Source organism: Cryptomeria japonica, unplaced genomic scaffold (genome assembly GCF_030272615.1).
Source record: "Cryptomeria japonica unplaced genomic scaffold, Sugi_1.0 HiC_scaffold_379, whole genome shotgun sequence".
In the NCBI taxonomy this organism is placed as follows: domain Eukaryota; kingdom Viridiplantae; phylum Streptophyta; class Pinopsida; order Cupressales; family Cupressaceae; genus Cryptomeria; species Cryptomeria japonica.
This window is the reverse complement of record NW_026729200.1, coordinates 125,461-146,670: the sequence shown is the minus strand read 5'-3', so window position 1 is coordinate 146,670 and position 21,210 is coordinate 125,461. Positions and strand designations below refer to the sequence as shown.

General features: G+C 63.8%; 4 non-coding genes across 4 annotated transcripts; all 4 read right to left on the bottom strand.

The window, feature by feature from the left end:
• Window positions 1-2,526: 2,526 nt before the first annotated feature.
• Window positions 2,527-2,645, bottom strand: LOC131871217 (5S ribosomal RNA). The gene has a single exon (XR_009369484.1). It is a non-coding gene; the product is annotated as a 5S ribosomal RNA (ribosomal RNA).
• A 5,918-nt stretch (window positions 2,646-8,563) lies between these two features.
• On the bottom strand, window positions 8,564-8,682 carry LOC131871216 (5S ribosomal RNA). The gene has a single exon (XR_009369483.1). It is a non-coding gene; the product is annotated as a 5S ribosomal RNA (ribosomal RNA).
• Window positions 8,683-14,673: 5,991 nt separating this feature from the next.
• LOC131871215 (5S ribosomal RNA) lies at window positions 14,674-14,792 on the bottom strand. Its single transcript, XR_009369482.1, has one exon. It is a non-coding gene; the product is annotated as a 5S ribosomal RNA (ribosomal RNA).
• Window positions 14,793-20,706: 5,914 nt separating this feature from the next.
• Window positions 20,707-20,825, bottom strand: LOC131871214 (5S ribosomal RNA). The gene has a single exon (XR_009369481.1). It is a non-coding gene; the product is annotated as a 5S ribosomal RNA (ribosomal RNA).
• Window positions 20,826-21,210: the final 385 nt, after the last annotated feature.

Genomic DNA, 21,210 nt, shown 5'->3' with positions numbered 1-21,210 from the left:
CCGCATTTTTTTCGTCCAAGTGCTGGGCGGGGCTCCGAAGAGGGGTTTCTCATCCGGGGGCCGAGCTGGGCAAAACCCTTGGGCCGCATTTTTTTTGTCCAAGTGTTGGGCGGGGCTTCGAAGAGGGGTTTCTCATCCAGGGGCCAAGCTGGGCAACCCTTGGGCCGCATTTTTTTCGTCCAAGTGTTGGGCGGGGCTTCGAAGAGGGGTTTCTCATCCGGGGGCTGCATTTTTTTTGTCCAAGTGCCGGGCGGGGCTCCGAAGAGGGGTTTCTCATCCAGGTGCCAAGCTCGGCAACCCATGTGCCGCATTTTTTTCGTCCAAGTGCTGGGCGGGGCTCCGAAGAGCGGAAGTGGAAGTGGGGTTTCGGGCATTACCCTCGAGCCACCTTTCCGTCCGAGAGTTTAGTGAGGCTTTTTACCGTTGCAGCTCCCCATGTCCGAACTGGGGATTTCTGGGTAGGGGCTTCGGGTGCGCATTACTTTTTTGCCCAAGCGTCCAGTGGGGTTTCTGGTGCGCTCCGAAGTGGGGTTATTGGAGCGGCCCCTCTTTTTTTGTCCGAGCGTTTGGTGGGGTTGCGCGCCCTGGTGGGCACCATGGTGCGCACCAAGGAGCGCTCCGAAGTGTGCTCCAAGGTGCGGCGTGCACGAAGTCGGAGCCCGGTTTGCCCCGGGTGCGCACCTCGCGTGCACCTTCGCCGCGGTGGGCACCATGGCGTGCACGAAGTCGGAGCCCGGTTTGCCCCGGGTGCGCACCTCGCGTGCACCTTCGCCGGGGTGGGCACCTCGGCTGGGTTGCGCGCCCTGGTGCGCACCAAGGAGCGCTCCGAAGTGTGCTCCAAGGTGCGGCGTGCACGAAGTCGGAGCCCGGTTTGCCCCGGGTGCGCACCTCGCGTGCACCTTGGCGCGGTGGGCACCATGGCGTGCACGAAGTCGGAGCCCGGTTTGCCCCGGGTGCGCACCCCGCGTGCACCTTCGCCGGGGTGGGCACCTCGGCTGGGTTGCGCGCCCTGGTGCGCACCAAGGAGCGCTCCGAAGTGTGCTCCAAGGTGCGGCGTGCACGAAGTCGGAGCCCGGTTTGCCCCGGGTGCGCACCTCGCGTGCACCTTCGCCGCGGTGGGCACCTTGGCTGGGTTGGGCACCATTGAGCGCTCCGAAGTGTGCTCCAAGGTGCGCACCATGGCCCTCCAAGGTGCGCAGCATGGCGTGCACGAAGTCGGAGCCCGGTTTGCCCCGGGTGCGCACCTCGCGTGCACCTTCGCCAGGGTGGGCACCTCGGTGCGCACACCTTCTCAATGTTTTCTTGCCTTTTCTGGAAATTGGTGAAGGCAGCGCATCAAAGGTGCGCACCTCGGTGTGCTCCGAGGTGCGAACCCGAGAGCGCTCCGAGGTGCCCACGAAGTCGAAAGTCGGGTTAATTGCATTGTTTTCCCCGGGTGCGCTCCGAGGTGCGCAACATCGGTGCGCACCAAGGAGGGCTCCGAAGTGTGCTCCAAGGTGCGCACGATTCGGAGCTCGGTTTGCCCGGGGTGCGCACACCTTGGCTGGGTTGCGCACCCTTTGTGCGCTCCAAGGTGCGCACGAAGTCGGAGCTCGGTTTGCCCCGGGTGCGCACCTTCGCCAGGGTGCGCACCTTGATGCGCACGCCTTGGCTGGGCTGCGCACCTTGGTGGGCGCCATGGTGCGCACCTTTCGTGCGCTCCAAGGTGCGCACGAAGTCGGAGCTCGGTTTGCCCCGGGTGCGCACCTTGGTGGGCGCCATGGTGCACTCCGAGGTGCCCAAGATTGGTGCGCACCAAGGAGCGCTCCGAAGTGCGCTCCAAGGTGCGCAGGTGCGCGCGAAGTCGAAAGTTGGGTTAATTGTCCGGTTTGCCTCGGGTGCGCACCTTGCGTGCACCTTCGCCAGGGTGGGCGCCTTGGTGCGCACACCTTGGCTGGGCTGCGCACCCGGGCGCGCACACCTTGGCACCCGCGTTTCCTTCATTTTAAATTTTTTTTTTTTACAATCTCTCAAGTGGGAAATTCTATAATCTCAACTTTTTTTGCCTTTTCAGGAAACTTTTGAATGGAGCGCATCATTGGTGCGCTCCGAAGTGTGCTCCAAGGTGCGCACCTCTGGTGTGCTCCAAAGCTCTCTCCAGCTGCGTGCACCTGCCCCGGCCGCGCACCCGGCCCCGCCCAGCTTCGCTCACCTGTCCCGGGCGTCTGGTGCGGAACCTTAGAGTAAGAAACATCACCGTGCACCTTGGCCAACGTGCGCGACTCGACCGAGCGCGCACTGGCCGAGGTGCACACCGATTTCACCTGGGTGCGCGCGCAGCACCTCGGGCGCACCGGGGTGCGCGCACAACGCCCGGGTTGCACCGTGGCCTGTGTGCTCGGGGCGCCTCGGGTGCGCGCTCGGTGTCGCCCCCGCGCGCGCGGTAGTGCGGGCAGCGCACCCCGGCCCGGCCCGGCCCCGACGAGAACGCAAACGGGCAAAAGGTTTATTCAAATAGCATTGCGACGCCCGGCGAAAAACTAAAAAAGGGTGCAACACCGGGACTTCCCGGGAGGTCACCCATCCCAGTACTACTCCGGCCCAAGCGCGCTTAACTGCGGAGTTCTGATGGGATCCGGTGCACTAACGCTGGTATGATCGCACCCGTTATGAGCTTGTCGCAGTGTGTACTTAGCAAACCGCGACCCACGTGCGAATCCACCCCGGCCACCCACCCCCGTCGAGGTGCACACCCTCCCTCGCGAAGTGCGCCCCGTTCGCCAAGTGTGAGCCCTGCCCGGGTGCGCGCACCTTGCTAGGGCGTCGGGTGTGCACCCGGCCCGGCCTACGTGCGTGCACCTGGACGGGGCGTCGTGTGCGTGCAGTGTCCCGTCTGCAACGCGGTGCCCACACACCACCTCGGGCGCAACGACCTGCGCTCACATGTGGGCCGAGTGCACCTTGGTGCATGTTCGGGGCGCCTCGGGTGCACGCTCGATCTTGCCCCGGTGCACCAAGGCGCTCGGTTTGCCCCGGGTGCGCACTTGGTGCAAGGTGGGCACCCAAAATAGGGATCAAGCACCAAAACACAAGTTTCGGGATGCAAAATGGGACCCAAGGACCACAAATGCGTTCCAAGACCCATGATGGGTCCACGAGAACAAAAATGTGTTCCGAGACTTAATAAACAAATATTGGGTTTTAGGAGAAGAAACATGCTCTGATGCCCAAAACGAGAATCGACCCCGAAAAGGCCACAGGCCAAAAGTGGGATGCGAGACAAAAAAAAATGGGACCCGAGGACCAAAATTGGGTTCCCAGGTCGAAGACAGGGCAACCGGACAAGAAACGACCTCTAAGGCTCGAAATGAGTCCCGACGACTAAAACTTGACAAGAAGCACCCATCAGGCACCCAACTCGACACCCATGGGATGCCGACCCACCCGGGCTTCCACCTAGCACACCTTGGCACCCACCCACCCTCGCACCCAACCTCGCACCCAACTTAGCACCTTTGAACCCACATTGGCACTCACCCTGACCCTGGCACCTTGGAACCCACATTGGCACTCACCTTGACCCTGGCACCCACCTTTGCACTCACCTTGGGACCCACCCTGGCTCCCACCTCGGCACCCACCCAGACACCCACCTTGGTTCCTTGGCACCCACCTTGGATCCTTGGCACCCACCCCGACACCCACCTTGGCACGCAACTTGGCTACTTGCCACCCACCTTGGCTCCTTGACGCCCACCCCGACAACCACCCCGTGACCTACCCTGGCTAGGGTTGGTGCACACCCACCCTGGTGCCCACCTTGGCACCCACCCCATGACCCACCTTGGCACGCACCTTAGTACCCACCCCGTTACCCACCCTAGGACCCACCCCGTGACCCACCTTGGCCAGGGTGGGTGCCTTGGTGCGCACAACTTGCCTGGGCTGCACACCAGGGCGGGCTCAAGATGGCACCCGCGTTCCGTTTTTTTCACTATCTTTCAAAACGGAAATTTTAAAATCTCGTTTTTTTTTTTTTTTTTGCCTTTTCTGGAAATTAGTGAAGGCAGCGCATCAAAGGTGCGCAATGCTGGTGCGAACCCGGGAGCGCTCCGATGTGTGCTCCAAGGTGCGGCGTGCACGAAGTCCGAGCCCGGCTTGCCCCGGGTGCGCACCTCGCGTGCACCTTCGCCGGGTGTGAGCACCTTGGCTGGGTTGCGCGCCCTGGTGCGCACCAAGGAGCGCTCTGAAGTGTGCTCCAAGGTGCGGCGTGCACGAAGTCGGAGCTCGGTTTGCCCCGGGTGTGCACCTCGGGTGCGCACCTCGCGTGCACCTTCGCTGCGGTGGGCACCTTGGCTGGGTTGCGCGCCTTGGTGGGCACCATGCAGTGCACGAAGTCGGAGCCCGGTTTGCCCCGGGCGCGCACCTCCGCCAGGGTGGGCACCTTGGTGCGCACAACTTGCCTGGGCTGCGCACCAGGAAGGGCTCAAGATGGCACCCGCGTTCCGTTTTTTTCACTATCTTTCAGAACGGAAATTTTAAAATATCGTTTTTTTTTGCCTTTTCTGGAAATTAGTGAAGGCAGCGCATCAAAGGTGCGCAACGCTGGTGCGAACCTGGGAGCGCTCCGATGTGTGCTCCAAGGTGCGGCGTGCACGAAGTCGGAGCCCGGTTTGCCCCGGGTGCGCCCTGGTGGGCACCATGGTGCGCACCAAGGAGCGCTCCGAAGTGTGCTCCAAGGTGCGGCCTGCACGAAGTCGGAGCCCGGTTTGCCCCGGGCGTGCACCGCGGGTGGGCACCTTGGTGCGCATGCCTTGCCTGGGCTGCGCACCAGGGCGGGCTCAAGATGGCACCCGCGTTCCGTTTTTTTCACTATCTTTCAAAACGGAAATTTTAAAATCTCATTTTTTTTTGCCTTTTCTGGAAATTAGTGAAGGCAGCGCATCAAAGGTGCGCACCTCGCTGCCCACCACGGTGCGCAACGCCGGTGGGCACCCGGGAGTGCTTCGAAGTGTGCTCCAAGGTGCTGCGTGCACGTTGTCGGAGCCCGGTTTGCCCCGGGTGCGCACCTCGCGTGCACCTTCGTCGGGGTGGGCACCTTGGCTGGGTTTGCCCCGGCTGCGCTCCGAAGCGGGGTTATTGGAGCGCCGCCTCTTTTTTTGTCGGAGCGTTTGGTGGGGTTTCTCGCATTGGCTCTTCCCAGGCCCGGTTGCCACCCTGGCGCGCACGAAGTCGGAAGTAGGGTTAATTGCCCGGGTGCGCACCTTTGCCAGGGTGGGCACCTTACCTGGGCTGTGCACCAGGGCGGGCTCAAGATGGCACCCGCGTTCCGTTTTTTTCACTATCTTTCAAAACGGAAATTTTAAAATCTCCTCTTTTTTTTGCCTTTTCTGGAAATTAGTGAAGGCAGCGCATCAAAGGTGCGCACCTCGCTGCCCACCTTGGTGTGCTCTGAGGTGCGCACCCGGGAGCGCTACGAAGTGTGCTCCAAGGTGCGGCGTGCACGTTGTCGGAGCCCGGTTTGCCCCGGGTGCGCACCTCGCCTGCACCTTGGCCGGGGTGGGCACCCTGGCTGGGTTTGCCCAGGGTGCGCTCCGAAGCGGGGTTACTGGAGCGCCCCCTCTTTTTTTGTCAGAGCGTTTGGTGGGGTTTCTCGCATTGGCTCTTCCCAGGCCCGGTTGTTGGGTGCGCTCCCACCCTGGCGCGCGCGAAGTTGGAAGTTGGGTTAATTGCCCGGGCGCGCACCTTCGCCAGGGTGGGCACCTTGGTGCGCACACCTTGGCTGGGCTGCGCACCAGGGCGGGCTCAAGATGGCACCAGCATTCCCTTTTTCTCACTATCTTTCAAAACGGAAATTTTAAAATCTCGTTTTTTTTTGCCTTTTATGGAAATTAGTGAAGGCATCGCATCAAAGGTGCGCACCTCGCTGCCCACCTTGGTGTGCTCCGAGGTGCCCACCACGGTGCGCTCCGAGGTGCCCACCACGGTGCGCAACGCCGGTGCGAACCCGGGAGCGCCCCGATGTGTGCTCCAAGGTGCGGCGTGCACGAAGCCGGACCCCGGTTTGCCCCGGGTGCGCACCTCGCGTGCACCTTGGTGCGCACACCTTGGCTGGGTTGCGCGGCCTGGTGGGCACCATGGTGCGCACCAAGGAGCGCTCCAAAGTGTGCTCCAAGGTGCGGCTGTGCACGAAGTCCTAGCCCGGTTTGCCCCGGGTGCGCACCTTCGCCGCGGTGGGCACCATGGCGTGCACGAAGTCGGAGCCCGGTTTGCCCCGGGTGCGCACCTCGCGTGCACCTTCGCCGGGGTGGGCACCTCGGCTGGGTTGCGCGCCCTGGTGCGCACCAAGGAGCGCTCCGAAGTGTGCTCCAAGGTGCGGCGTGCACGAAGTCGGAGCCCGGTTTGCCCCGGGTGCGCACCTTCGCCGCGGTGGGCACCCTGGTGCGCACCATGGCGTGCACGAAGTCGGAGCCCGGTTTGCCCCGGGTGCGCACCTCGCGTGCACCTTCGGCGGGGTTGCGCGCCCTGGTGCGCACCAAGGAGCGCTCCGAAGTGTGCTCCAAGGTGCGGCGTGCACGAAGTCGGAGCCCGGTTTGCCCCGGGTGCGCACCTCGCGTGCACCTTCGGCGGGGTTGCGCGCCCTGGTGGGCACCATGGTGCGCACCAAGGAGCGCTCCGAAGTGTGCTCCAAGGTGCGGCGTGCACGAAGTCGGAGCCCGGTTTGCCCCGGGTGCGCACCTCGCGTGCACCTTCGCCGCGGTGGGCACCATGGCGTGCACGAAGTCGGAGCCCGGTTTGCCCCGGGTGCGCACCTCGCGTGCACCTTCGCCGGGGTGGGCACCTCGGCTGGGTTGCGCGCCCTGGTGCGCACCAAGGAGCGCTCCGAAGTGTGCTCCAAGGTGCGGCGTGCACGAAGTCGGAGCCCGGTTTGCCCCGGGTGCGCACCTCGCGTGCACCTTCGCCGCGGTGGGCACCATGGCGTGCACGAAGTCGGAGCCCGGTTTGCCCCGGGTGCGCACCCCGCGTGCACCTTCGCCGGGGTGGGCACCTCGGCTGGGTTGCGCGCCCTGGTGCGCACCAAGGAGCGCTCCGAAGTGTGCTCCAAGGTGCGGCGTGCACGAAGTCGGAGCCCGGTTTGCCCCGGGTGCGCACCTCGCGTGCACCTTCGCCGCGGTGGGCACCTTGGCTGGGTTGGGCACCATTGAGCGCTCCGAAGTGTGCTCCAAGGTGCGCACCATGGCCCTCCAAGGTGCGCAGCATGGCGTGCACGAAGTCGGAGCCCGGTTTGCCCCGGGTGCGCACCTCGCGTGCACCTTCGCCAGGGTGGGCACCTCGGTGCGCACACCTTCTCAATGTTTTCTTGCCTTTTCTGGAAATTGGTGAAGGCAGCGCATCAAAGGTGCGCACCTCGGTGTGCTCCGAGGTGCGAACCCGAGAGCGCTCCGAGGTGCCCACGAAGTCGAAAGTCGGGTTAATTGCATTGTTTTCCCCGGGTGCGCTCCGAGGTGCGCAACATCGGTGCGCACCAAGGAGGGCTCCGAAGTGTGCTCCAAGGTGCGCACGATTCGGAGCTCGGTTTGCCCGGGGTGCGCACACCTTGGCTGGGTTGCGCACCCTTTGTGCGCTCCAAGGTGCGCACGAAGTCGGAGCTCGGTTTGCCCCGGGTGCGCACCTTCGCCAGGGTGCGCACCTTGATGCGCACGCCTTGGCTGGGCTGCGCACCTTGGTGGGCGCCATGGTGCGCACCTTTCGTGCGCTCCAAGGTGCGCACGAAGTCGGAGCTCGGTTTGCCCCGGGTGCGCACCTTGGTGGGCGCCATGGTGCACTCCGAGGTGCCCAAGATTGGTGCGCACCAAGGAGCGCTCCGAAGTGCGCTCCAAGGTGCGCAGGTGCGCGCGAAGTCGAAAGTTGGGTTAATTGTCCGGTTTGCCTCGGGTGCGCACCTTGCGTGCACCTTCGCCAGGGTGGGCGCCTTGGTGCGCACACCTTGGCTGGGCTGCGCACCCGGGCGCGCACACCTTGGCACCCGCGTTTCCTTCATTTTAAATTTTTTTTTTTTACAATCTCTCAAGTGGGAAATTCTATAATCTCAACTTTTTTTGCCTTTTCAGGAAACTTTTGAATGGAGCGCATCATTGGTGCGCTCCGAAGTGTGCTCCAAGGTGCGCACCTCTGGTGTGCTCCAAAGCTCTCTCCAGCTGCGTGCACCTGCCCCGGCCGCGCACCCGGCCCCGCCCAGCTTCGCTCACCTGTCCCGGGCGTCTGGTGCGGAACCTTAGAGTAAGAAACATCACCGTGCACCTTGGCCAACGTGCGCGACTCGACCGAGCGCGCACTGGCCGAGGTGCACACCGATTTCACCTGGGTGCGCGCGCAGCACCTCGGGCGCACCGGGGTGCGCGCACAACGCCCGGGTTGCACCGTGGCCTGTGTGCTCGGGGCGCCTCGGGTGCGCGCTCGGTGTCGCCCCCGCGCGCGCGGTAGTGCGGGCAGCGCACCCCGGCCCGGCCCGGCCCCGACGAGAACGCAAACGGGCAAAAGGTTTATTCAAATAGCATTGCGACGCCCGGCGAAAAACTAAGAAAGGGTGCAACACCGGGACTTCCCGGGAGGTCACCCATCCCAGTACTACTCCGGCCCAAGCGCGCTTAACTGCGGAGTTCTGATGGGATCCGGTGCACTAACGCTGGTATGATCGCACCCGTTATGAGCTTGTCGCAGTGTGTACTTAGCAAACCGCGACCCACGTGCGAATCCACCCCGGCCACCCACCCCCGTCGAGGTGCACACCCTCCCTCGCGAAGTGCGCCCCGTTCGCCAAGTGTGAGCCCTGCCCGGGTGCGCGCACCTTGCTAGGGCGTCGGGTGTGCACCCGGCCCGGCCTACGTGCGTGCACCTGGACGGGGCGTCGTGTGCGTGCAGTGTCCCGTCTGCAACGCGGTGCCCACACACCACCTCGGGCGCAACGACCTGCGCTCACATGTGGGCCGAGTGCACCTTGGTGCATGTTCGGGGCGCCTCGGGTGCACGCTCGATCTTGCCCCGGTGCACCAAGGCGCTCGGTTTGCCCCGGGTGCGCACTTGGTGCAAGGTGGGCACCCAAAATAGGGATCAAGCACCAAAACACAAGTTTCGGGATGCAAAATGGGACCCAAGGACCACAAATGCGTTCCAAGACCCATGATGGGTCCACGAGAACAAAAATGTGTTCCGAGACTTAATAAACAAATATTGGGTTTTAGGAGAAGAAACATGCTCTGATGCCCAAAACGAGAATCGACCCCGAAAAGGCCACAGGCCAAAAGTGGGATGCGAGACAAAAAAAAATGGGACCCGAGGACCAAAATTGGGTTCCCAGGTCGAAGACAGGGCAACCGGACAAGAAACGACCTCTAAGGCTCGAAATGAGTCCCGACGACTAAAACTTGACAAGAAGCACCCATCAGGCACCCAACTCGACACCCATGGGATGCCGACCCACCCGGGCTTCCACCTAGCACACCTTGGCACCCACCCACCCTCGCACCCAACCTCGCACCCAACTTAGCACCTTTGAACCCACATTGGCACTCACCCTGACCCTGGCACCTTGGAACCCACATTGGCACTCACCTTGACCCTGGCACCCACCTTTGCACTCACCTTGGGACCCACCCTGGCTCCCACCTCGGCACCCACCCAGACACCCACCTTGGTTCCTTGGCACCCACCTTGGATCCTTGGCACCCACCCCGACACCCACCTTGGCACGCAACTTGGCTACTTGCCACCCACCTTGGCTCCTTGACGCCCACCCCGACAACCACCCCGTGACCTACCCTGGCTAGGGTTGGTGCACACCCACCCTGGTGCCCACCTTGGCACCCACCCCATGACCCACCTTGGCACGCACCTTAGTACCCACCCCGTTACCCACCCTAGGACCCACCCCGTGACCCACCTTGGCCAGGGTGGGTGCCTTGGTGCGCACAACTTGCCTGGGCTGCACACCAGGGCGGGCTCAAGATGGCACCCGCGTTCCGTTTTTTTCACTATCTTTCAAAACGGAAATTTTAAAATCTCGTTTTTTTTTTTTTTTTTGCCTTTTCTGGAAATTAGTGAAGGCAGCGCATCAAAGGTGCGCAATGCTGGTGCGAACCCGGGAGCGCTCCGATGTGTGCTCCAAGGTGCGGCGTGCACGAAGTCCGAGCCCGGCTTGCCCCGGGTGCGCACCTCGCGTGCACCTTCGCCGGGGTGAGCACCTTGGCTGGGTTGCGCGCCCTGGTGCGCACCAAGGAGCGCTCTGAAGTGTGCTCCAAGGTGCGGCTGTGCACGAAGTCGGAGCTCGGTTTGCCCCGGGTGTGCACCTCGGGTGCGCACCTCGCGTGCACCTTCGCTGCGGTGGGCACCTTGGCTGGGTTGCGCGCCTTGGTGGGCACCATGCAGTGCACGAAGTCGGAGCCCGGTTTGCCCCGGGCGCGCACCTCCGCCAGGGTGGGCACCTTGGTGCGCACAACTTGCCTGGGCTGCGCACCAGGAAGGGCTCAAGATGGCACCCGCGTTCCGTTTTTTTCACTATCTTTCAGAACGGAAATTTTAAAATATCGTTTTTTTTTGCCTTTTCTGGAAATTAGTGAAGGCAGCGCATCAAAGGTGCGCAACGCTGGTGCGAACCTGGGAGCGCTCCGATGTGTGCTCCAAGGTGCGGCGTGCACGAAGTCGGAGCCCGGTTTGCCCCGGGTGCGCCCTGGTGGGCACCATGGTGCGCACCAAGGAGCGCTCCGAAGTGTGCTCCAAGGTGCGGCCTGCACGAAGTCGGAGCCCGGTTTGCCCCGGGTGTGCACCGCGGGTGGGCACCTTGGTGCGCATGCCTTGCCTGGGCTGCGCACCAGGGCGGGCTCAAGATGGCACCCGCGTTCCGTTTTTTTCACTATCTTTCAAAACGGAAATTTTAAAATCTCATTTTTTTTTGCCTTTTCTGGAAATTAGTGAAGGCAGCGCATCAAAGGTGCGCACCTCGCTGCCCACCACGGTGCGCAACGCCGGTGGGCACCCGGGAGTGCTTCGAAGTGTGCTCCAAGGTGCTGCGTGCACGTTGTCGGAGCCCGGTTTGCCCCGGGTGCGCACCTCGCGTGCACCTTCGTCGGGGTGGGCACCTTGGCTGGGTTTGCCCCGGCTGCGCTCCGAAGCGGGGTTATTGGAGCGCCGCCTCTTTTTTTGTCGGAGCGTTTGGTGGGGTTTCTCGCATTGGCTCTTCCCAGGCCCGGTTGCCACCCTGGCGCGCACGAAGTCGGAAGTAGGGTTAATTGCCCGGGTGCGCACCTTTGCCAGGGTGGGCACCTTACCTGGGCTGTGCACCAGGGCGGGCTCAAGATGGCACCCGCGTTCCGTTTTTTTCACTATCTTTCAAAACGGAAATTTTAAAATCTCCTCTTTTTTTTGCCTTTTCTGGAAATTAGTGAAGGCAGCGCATCAAAGGTGCGCACCTCGCTGCCCACCTTGGTGTGCTCTGAGGTGCGCACCCGGGAGCGCTACGAAGTGTGCTCCAAGGTGCGGCGTGCACGTTGTCGGAGCCCGGTTTGCCCCGGGTGCGCACCTCGCCTGCACCTTGGCCGGGGTGGGCACCCTGGCTGGGTTTGCCCAGGGTGCGCTCCGAAGCGGGGTTACTGGAGCGCCCCCTCTTTTTTTGTCAGAGCGTTTGGTGGGGTTTCTCGCATTGGCTCTTCCCAGGCCCGGTTGTTGGGTGCGCTCCCACCCTGGCGCGCGCGAAGTTGGAAGTTGGGTTAATTGCCCGGGCGCGCACCTTCGCCAGGGTGGGCACCTTGGTGCGCACACCTTGGCTGGGCTGCGCACCAGGGCGGGCTCAAGATGGCACCAGCATTCCCTTTTTCTCACTATCTTTCAAAACGGAAATTTTAAAATCTCGTTTTCTTTTGCCTTTTATGGAAATTAGTGAAGGCATCGCATCAAAGGTGCGCACCTCGCTGCCCACCTTGGTGTGCTCCGAGGTGCCCACCACGGTGCGCTCCGAGGTGCCCACCACGGTGCGCAACGCCGGTGCGAACCCGGGAGCGCCCCGATGTGTGCTCCAAGGTGCGGCGTGCACGAAGCCGGACCCCGGTTTGCCCCGGGTGCGCACCTCGCGTGCACCTTGGTGCGCACACCTTGGCTGGGTTGCGCGGCCTGGTGGGCACCATGGTGCGCACCAAGGAGCGCTCCGAAGTGTGCTCCAAGGTGCGGCGTGCACGAAGTCCTAGCCCGGTTTGCCCCGGGTGCGCACCTTCGCCGCGGTGGGCACCATGGCGTGCACGAAGTCGGAGCCCGGTTTGCCCCGGGTGCGCACCTCGCGTGCACCTTCGCCGGGGTGGGCACCTCGGCTGGGTTGCGCGCCCTGGTGCGCACCAAGGAGCGCTCCGAAGTGTGCTCCAAGGTGCGGCGTGCACGAAGTCGGAGCCCGGTTTGCCCCGGGTGCGCACCTTCGCCGCGGTGGGCACCCTGGTGCGCACCATGGCGTGCACGAAGTCGGAGCCCGGTTTGCCCCGGGTGCGCACCTCGCGTGCACCTTCGGCGGGGTTGCGCGCCCTGGTGCGCACCAAGGAGCGCTCCGAAGTGTGCTCCAAGGTGCGGCGTGCACGAAGTCGGAGCCCGGTTTGCCCCGGGTGCGCACCTCGCGTGCACCTTCGGCGGGGTTGCGCGCCCTGGTGGGCACCATGGTGCGCACCAAGGAGCGCTCCGAAGTGTGCTCCAAGGTGCGGCGTGCACGAAGTCGGAGCCCGGTTTGCCCCGGGTGCGCACCTCGCGTGCACCTTCGCCGCGGTGGGCACCATGGCGTGCACGAAGTCGGAGCCCGGTTTGCCCCGGGTGCGCACCTCGCGTGCACCTTCGCCGCGGTGGGCACCATGGCGTGCACGAAGTCGGAGCCCGGTTTGCCCCGGGTGCGCACCTCGCGTGCACCTTCGCTGGGGTGGGCACCTCGGCTGGGTTGCGCGCCCTGGTGCGCACCAAGGAGCGCTCCGAAGTGTGCTCCAAGGTGCGGCGTGCACGAAGTCGGAGCCCGGTTTGCCCCGGGTGCGCACCTCGCGTGCACCTTCGCCGCGGTGGGCACCATGGCGTGCACGAAGTCGGAGCCCGGTTTGCCCCGGGTGCGCACCCCGCGTGCACCTTCGCCGGGGTGGGCACCTCGGCTGGGTTGCGCGCCCTGGTGCGCACCAAGGAGCGCTCCGAAGTGTGCTCCAAGGTGCGGCGTGCACGAAGTCGGAGCCCGGTTTACCCCGGGTGCGCACCTCGCGTGCACCTTCGCCGCGGTGGGCACCTTGGCTGGGTTGGGCACCATTGAGCGCTCCGAAGTGTGCTCCAAGGTGCGCACCATGGCCCTCCAAGGTGCGCAGCATGGCGTGCACGAAGTCGGAGCCCGGTTTGCCCCGGGTGCGCACCTCGCGTGCACCTTCGCCAGGGTGGGCACCTCGGTGCGCACACCTTCTCAATGTTTTCTTGCCTTTTCTGGAAATTGGTGAAGGCAGCGCATCAAAGGTGCGCACCTCGGTGTGCTCCGAGGTGCGAACCCGAGAGCGCTCCGAGGTGCCCACGAAGTCGAAAGTCGGGTTAATTGCATTGTTTTCCCCGGGTGCGCTCCGAGGTGCGCAACATCGGTGCGCACCAAGGAGGGCTCCGAAGTGTGCTCCAAGGTGCGCACGATTCGGAGCTCGGTTTGCCCGGGGTGCGCACACCTTGGCTGGGTTGCGCACCCTTTGTGCGCTCCAAGGTGCGCACGAAGTCGGAGCTCGGTTTGCCCCGGGTGCGCACCTTCGCCAGGGTGCGCACCTTGATGCGCACGCCTTGGCTGGGCTGCGCACCTTGGTGGGCGCCATGGTGCGCACCTTTCGTGCGCTCCAAGGTGCGCACGAAGTCGGAGCTCGGTTTGCCCCGGGTGCGCACCTTGGTGGGCGCCATGGTGCACTCCGAGGTGCCCAAGATTGGTGCGCACCAAGGAGCGCTCCGAAGTGCGCTCCAAGGTGCGCAGGTGCGCGCGAAGTCGAAAGTTGGGTTAATTGTCCGGTTTGCCTCGGGTGCGCACCTTGCGTGCACCTTCGCCAGGGTGGGCGCCTTGGTGCGCACACCTTGGCTGGGCTGCGCACCCGGGCGCGCACACCTTGGCACCCGCGTTTCCTTCATTTTAAATTTTTTTTTTTTACAATCTCTCAAGTGGGAAATTCTATAATCTCAACTTTTTTTGCCTTTTCAGGAAACTTTTGAATGGAGCGCATCATTGGTGCGCTCCGAAGTGTGCTCCAAGGTGCGCACCTCTGGTGTGCTCCAAAGCTCTCTCCAGCTGCGTGCACCTGCCCCGGCCGCGCACCCGGCCCCGCCCAGCTTCGCTCACCTGTCCCGGGCGTCTGGTGCGGAACCTTAGAGTAAGAAACATCACCGTGCACCTTGGCCAACGTGCGCGACTCGACCGAGCGCGCACTGGCCGAGGTGCACACCGATTTCACCTGGGTGCGCGCGCAGCACCTCGGGCGCACCGGGGTGCGCGCACAACGCCCGGGTTGCACCGTGGCCTGTGTGCTCGGGGCGCCTCGGGTGCGCGCTCGGTGTCGCCCCCGCGCGCGCGGTAGTGCGGGCAGCGCACCCCGGCCCGGCCCGGCCCCGACGAGAACGCAAACGGGCAAAAGGTTTATTCAAATAGCATTGCGACGCCCGGCGAAAAACTAAAAAAGGGTGCAACACCGGGACTTCCCGGGAGGTCACCCATCCCAGTACTACTCCGGCCCAAGCGCGCTTAACTGCGGAGTTCTGATGGGATCCGGTGCACTAACGCTGGTATGATCGCACCCGTTATGAGCTTGTCGCAGTGTGTACTTAGCAAACCGCGACCCACGTGCGAATCCACCCCGGCCACCCACCCCCGTCGAGGTGCACACCCTCCCTCGCGAAGTGCGCCCCGTTCGCCAAGTGTGAGCCCTGCCCGGGTGCGCGCACCTTGCTAGGGCGTCGGGTGTGCACCCGGCCCGGCCTACGTGCGTGCACCTGGACGGGGCGTCGTGTGCGTGCAGTGTCCCGTCTGCAACGCGGTGCCCACACACCACCTCGGGCGCAACGACCTGCGCTCACATGTGGGCCGAGTGCACCTTGGTGCATGTTCGGGGCGCCTCGGGTGCACGCTCGATCTTGCCCCGGTGCACCAAGGCGCTCGGTTTGCCCCGGGTGCGCACTTGGTGCAAGGTGGGCACCCAAAATAGGGATCAAGCACCAAAACACAAGTTTCGGGATGCAAAATGGGACCCAAGGACCACAAATGCGTTCCAAGACCCATGATGGGTCCACGAGAACAAAAATGTGTTCCGAGACTTAATAAACAAATATTGGGTTTTAGGAGAAGAAACATGCTCTGATGCCCAAAACGAGAATCGACCCCGAAAAGGCCACAGGCCAAAAGTGGGATGCGAGACAAAAAAAAATGGGACCCGAGGACCAAAATTGGGTTCCCAGGTCGAAGACAGGGCAACCGGACAAGAAACGACCTCTAAGGCTCGAAATGAGTCCCGACGACTAAAACTTGACAAGAAGCACCCATCAGGCACCCAACTCGACACCCATGGGATGCCGACCCACCCGGGCTTCCACCTAGCACACCTTGGCACCCACCCACCCTCGCACCCAACCTCGCACCCAACTTAGCACCTTTGAACCCACATTGGCACTCACCCTGACCCTGGCACCTTGGAACCCACATTGGCACTCACCTTGACCCTGGCACCCACCTTTGCACTCACCTTGGGACCCACCCTGGCTCCCACCTCGGCACCCACCCAGACACCCACCTTGGTTCCTTGGCACCCACCTTGGATCCTTGGCACCCACCCCGACACCCACCTTGGCACGCAACTTGGCTACTTGCCACCCACCTTGGCTCCTTGACGCCCACCCCGACAACCACCCCGTGACCTACCCTGGCTAGGGTTGGTGCACACCCACCCTGGTGCCCACCTTGGCACCCACCCCATGACCCACCTTGGCACGCACCTTAGTACCCACCCCGTTACCCACCCTAGGACCCACCCCGTGACCCACCTTGGCCAGGGTGGGTGCCTTGGTGCGCACAACTTGCCTGGGCTGCACACCAGGGCGGGCTCAAGATGGCACCCGCGTTCCGTTTTTTTCACTATCTTTCAAAACGGAAATTTTAAAATCTCGTTTTTTTTTTTTTTTTTGCCTTTTCTGGAAATTAGTGAAGGCAGCGCATCAAAGGTGCGCAATGCTGGTGCGAACCCGGGAGCGCTCCGATGTGTGCTCCAAGGTGCGGCGTGCACGAAGTCCGAGCCCGGCTTGCCCCGGGTGCGCACCTCGCGTGCACCTTCGCCGGGGTGAGCACCTTGGCTGGGTTGCGCGCCCTGGTGCGCACCAAGGAGCGCTCTGAAGTGTGCTCCAAGGTGCGGCGTGCACGAAGTCGGAGCTCGGTTTGCCCCGGGTGTGCACCTCGGGTGCGCACCTCGCGTGCACCTTCGCTGCGGTGGGCACCTTGGCTGGGTTGCGCGCCTTGGTGGGCACCATGCAGTGCACGAAGTCGGAGCCCGGTTTGCCCCGGGCGCGCACCTCCGCCAGGGTGGGCACCTTGGTGCGCACAACTTGCCTGGGCTGCGCACCAGGAAGGGCTCAAGATGGCACCCGCGTTCCGTTTTTTTCACTATCTTTCAGAACGGAAATTTTAAAATATCGTTTTTTTTTGCCTTTTCTGGAAATTAGTGAAGGCAGCGCATCAAAGGTGCGCAACGCTGGTGCGAACCTGGGAGCGCTCCGATGTGTGCTCCAAGGTGCGGCGTGCACGAAGTCGGAGCCCGGTTTGCCCCGGGTGCGCCCTGGTGGGCACCATGGTGCGCACCAAGGAGCGCTCCGAAGTGTGCTCCAAGGTGCGGCCTGCACGAAGTCGGAGCCCGGTTTGCCCCGGGCGTGCACCGCGGGTGGGCACCTTGGTGCGCATGCCTTGCCTGGGCTGCGCACCAGGGCGGGCTCAAGATGGCACCCGCGTTCCGTTTTTTTCACTATCTTTCAAAACGGAAATTTTAAAATCTCATTTTTTTTTGCCTTTTCTGGAAATTAGTGAAGGCAGCGCATCAAAGGTGCGCACCTCGCTGCCCACCACGGTGCGCAACGCCGGTGGGCACCCGGGAGTGCTTCGAAGTGTGCTCCAAGGTGCTGCGTGCACGTTGTCGGAGCCCGGTTTGCCCCGGGTGCGCACCTCGCGTGCACCTTCGTCGGGGTGGGCACCTTGGCTGGGTTTGCCCCGGCTGCGCTCCGAAGCGGGGTTATTGGAGCGCCGCCTCTTTTTTTGTCGGAGCGTTTGGTGGGGTTTCTCGCATTGGCTCTTCCCAGGCCCGGTTGCCACCCTGGCGCGCACGAAGTCGGAAGTAGGGTTAATTGCCCGGGTGCGCACCTTTGCCAGGGTGGGCACCTTACCTGGGCTGTGCACCAGGGCGGGCTCAAGATGGCACCCGCGTTCCGTTTTTTTCACTATCTTTCAAAACGGAAATTTTAAAATCTCCTCTTTTTTTTGCCTTTTCTGGAAATTAGTGAAGGCAGCGCATCAAAGGTGCGCACCTCGCTGCCCACCTTGGTGTGCTCTGAGGTGCGCACCCGGGAGCGCTACGAAGTGTGCTCCAAGGTGCGGCGTGCACGTTGTCGGAGCCCGGTTTGCCCCGGGTGCGCACCTCGCCTGCACCTTGGCCGGGGTGGGCACCCTGGCTGGGTTTGCCCAGGGTGCGCTCCGAAGCGGGGTTACTGGAGCGCCCCCTCTTTTTTTGTCAGAGCGTTTGGTGGGGTTTCTCGCATTGGCTCTTCCCAGGCCCGGTTGTTGGGTGCGCTCCCACCCTGGCGCGCGCGAAGTTGGAAGTTGGGTTAATTGCCCGGGCGCGCACCTTCGCCAGGGTGGGCACCTTGGTGCGCACACCTTGGCTGGGCTGCGCACCAGGGCGGGCTCAAGATGGCACCAGCATTCCCTTTTTCTCACTATCTTTCAAAACGGAAATTTTAAAATCTCGTTTTTTTTTGCCTTTTATGGAAATTAGTGAAGGCATCGCATCAAAGGTGCGCACCTCGCTGCCCACCTTGGTGTGCTCCGAGGTGCCCACCACGGTGCGCTCCGAGGTGCCCACCACGGTGCGCAACGCCGGTGCGAACCCGGGAGCGCCCCGATGTGTGCTCCAAGGTGCGGCGTGCACGAAGCCGGACCCCGGTTTGCCCCGGGTGCGCACCTCGCGTGCACCTTGGTGCGCACACCTTGGCTGGGTTGCGCGGCCTGGTGGGCACCATGGTGCGCACCAAGGAGCGCTCCAAAGTGTGCTCCAAGGTGCGGCGTGCACGAAGTCCTAGCCCGGTTTGCCCCGGGTGCGCACCTTCGCCGCGGTGGGCACCATGGCGTGCACGAAGTCGGAGCCCGGTTTGCCCCGGGTGCGCACCTCGCGTGCACCTTCGCCGGGGTGGGCACCTCGGCTGGGTTGCGCGCCCTGGTGCGCACCAAGGAGCGCTCCGAAGTGTGCTCCAAGGTGCGGCGTGCACGAAGTCGGAGCCCGGTTTGCCCCGGGTGCGCACCTTCGCCGCGGTGGGCACCCTGGTGCGCACCATGGCGTGCACGAAGTCGGAGCCCGGTTTGCCCCGGGTGCGCACCTCGCGTGCACCTTCGGCGGGGTTGCGCGCCCTGGTGCGCACCAAGGAGCGCTCCGAAGTGTGCTCCAAGGTGCGGCGTGCACGAAGTCGGACGGTTTGCCCCGGGTGCGCACCTCGCGTGCACCTTCGGCGGGGTTGCGCGCCCTGGTGGGCACCATGGTGCGCACCAAGGAGCGCTCCGAAGTGTGCTCCAAGGTGCGGCGTGCACGAAGTCGGAGCCCGGTTTGCCCCGGGTGCGCACCTCGCGTGCACCTTCGCCGCGGTGGGCACCATGGCGTGCACGAAGTCGGAGCCCGGTTTGCCCCGGGTGCGCACCTCGCGTGCACCTTCGCCGGGGTGGGCACCTCGGCTGGGTTGCGCGCCCTGGTGCGCACCAAGGAGCGCTCCGAAGTGTGCTCCAAGGTGCGGCGTGCACGAAGTCGGAGCCCGGTTTGCCCCGGGTGCGCACCTCGCGTGCACCTTCGCCGCGGTGGGCACCATGGCGTGCACGAAGTCGGAGCCCGGTTTGCCCCGGGTGCGCACCCCGCGTGCACCTTCGCCGGGGTGGGCACCTCGGCTGGGTTGCGCGCCCTGGTGCGCACCAAGGAGCGCTCCGAAGTGTGCTCCAAGGTGCGGCGTGCACGAAGTCGGAGCCCGGTTTGCCCCGGGTGCGCACCTCGCGTGCACCTTCGCCGCGGTGGGCACCTTGGCTGGGTTGGGCACCATTGAGCGCTCCGAAGTGTGCTCCAAGGTGCGCACCATGGCCCTCCAAGGTGCGCAGCATGGCGTGCACGAAGTCGGAGCCCGGTTTGCCCCGGGTGCGCACCTCGCGTGCACCTTCGCCAGGGTGGGCACCTCGGTGCGCACACCTTCTCAATGTTTTCTTGCCTTTTCTGGAAATTGGTGAAGGCAGCGCATCAAAGGTGCGCACCTCGGTGTGCTCCGAGGTGCGAACCCGAGAGCGCTCCGAGGTGCCCACGAAGTCGAAAGTCGGGTTAATTGCATTGTTTTCCCCGGGTGCGCTCCGAGGTGCGCAACATCGGTGCGCACCAAGGAGGGCTCCGAAGTGTGCTCCAAGGTGCGCACGATTCGGAGCTCGGTTTGCCCGGGGTGCGCACACCTTGGCTGGGTTGCGCACCCTTTGTGCGCTCCAAGGTGCGCACGAAGTCGGAGCTCGGTTTGCCCCGGGTGCGCACCTTCGCCAGGGTGCGCACCTTGATGCGCACGCCTTGGCTGGGCTGCGCACCTTGGTGGGCGCCATGGTGCGCACCTTTCGTGCGCTCCAAGGTGCGCACGAAGTCGGAGCTCGGTTTGCCCCGGGTGCGCACCTTGGTGGGCGCCATGGTGCACTCCGAGGTGCCCAAGATTGGTGCGCACCAAGGAGCGCTCCGAAGTGCGCTCCAAGGTGCGCAGGTGCGCGCGAAGTCGAAAGTTGGGTTAATTGTCCGGTTTGCCTCGGGTGCGCACCTTGCGTGCACCTTCGCCAGGGTGGGCGCCTTGGTGCGCACACCTTGGCTGGGCTGCGCACCCGGGCGCGCACACCTTGGCACCCGCGTTTCCTTCATTTTAAATTTTTTTTTTTTACAATCTCTCAAGTGGGAAATTCTATAATCTCAACTTTTTTTGCCTTTTCAGGAAACTTTTGAATGGAGCGCATCATTGGTGCGCTCCGAAGTGTGCTCCAAGGTGCGCACCTCTGGTGTGCTCCAAAGCTCTCTCCAGCTGCGTGCACCTGCCCCGGCCGCGCACCCGGCCCCGCCCAGCTTCGCTCACCTGTCCCGGGCGTCTGGTGCGGAACCTTAGAGTAAGAAACATCACCGTGCACCTTGGCCAACGTGCGCGACTCGACCGAGCGCGCACTGGCCGAGGTGCACACCGATTTCACCTGGGTGCGCGCGCAGCACCTCGGGCGCACCGGGGTGCGCGCACAACGCCCGGGTTGCACCGTGGCCTGTGTGCTCGGGGCGCCTCGGGTGCGCGCTCGGTGTCGCCCCCCGCGCGCGCGGTAGTGCGGGCAGCGCACCCCGGCCCGGCCCGGCCCCGACGAGAACGCAAACGGGCAAAAGGTTTATTCAAATAGCATTGCGACGCCCGGCGAAAAACTAAGAAAGGGTGCAACACCGGGACTTCCCGGGAGGTCACCCATCCCAGTACTACTCCGGCCCAAGCGCGCTTAACTGCGGAGTTCTGATGGGATCCGGTGCACTAACGCTGGTATGATCGCACCCGTTATGAGCTTGTCGCAGTGTGTACTTAGCAAACCGCGACCCACGTGCGAATCCACCCCGGCCACCCACCCCCGTCGAGGTGCACACCCTCCCTCGCGAAGTGCGCCCCGTTCGCCAAGTGTGAGCCCTGCCCGGGTGCGCGCACCTTGCTAGGGCGTCGGGTGTGCACCCGGCCCGGCCTACGTGCGTGCACCTGGACGGGGCGTCGTGTGCGTGCAGTGTCCCGTCTGCAACGCGGTGCCCACACACCACCTCGGGCGCAACGACCTGCGCTCACATGTGGGCCGAGTGCACCTTGGTGCATGTTCGGGGCGCCTCGGGTGCACGCTCGATCTTGCCCCGGTGCACCAAGGCGCTCGGTTTGCCCCGGGTGCGCACTTGGTGC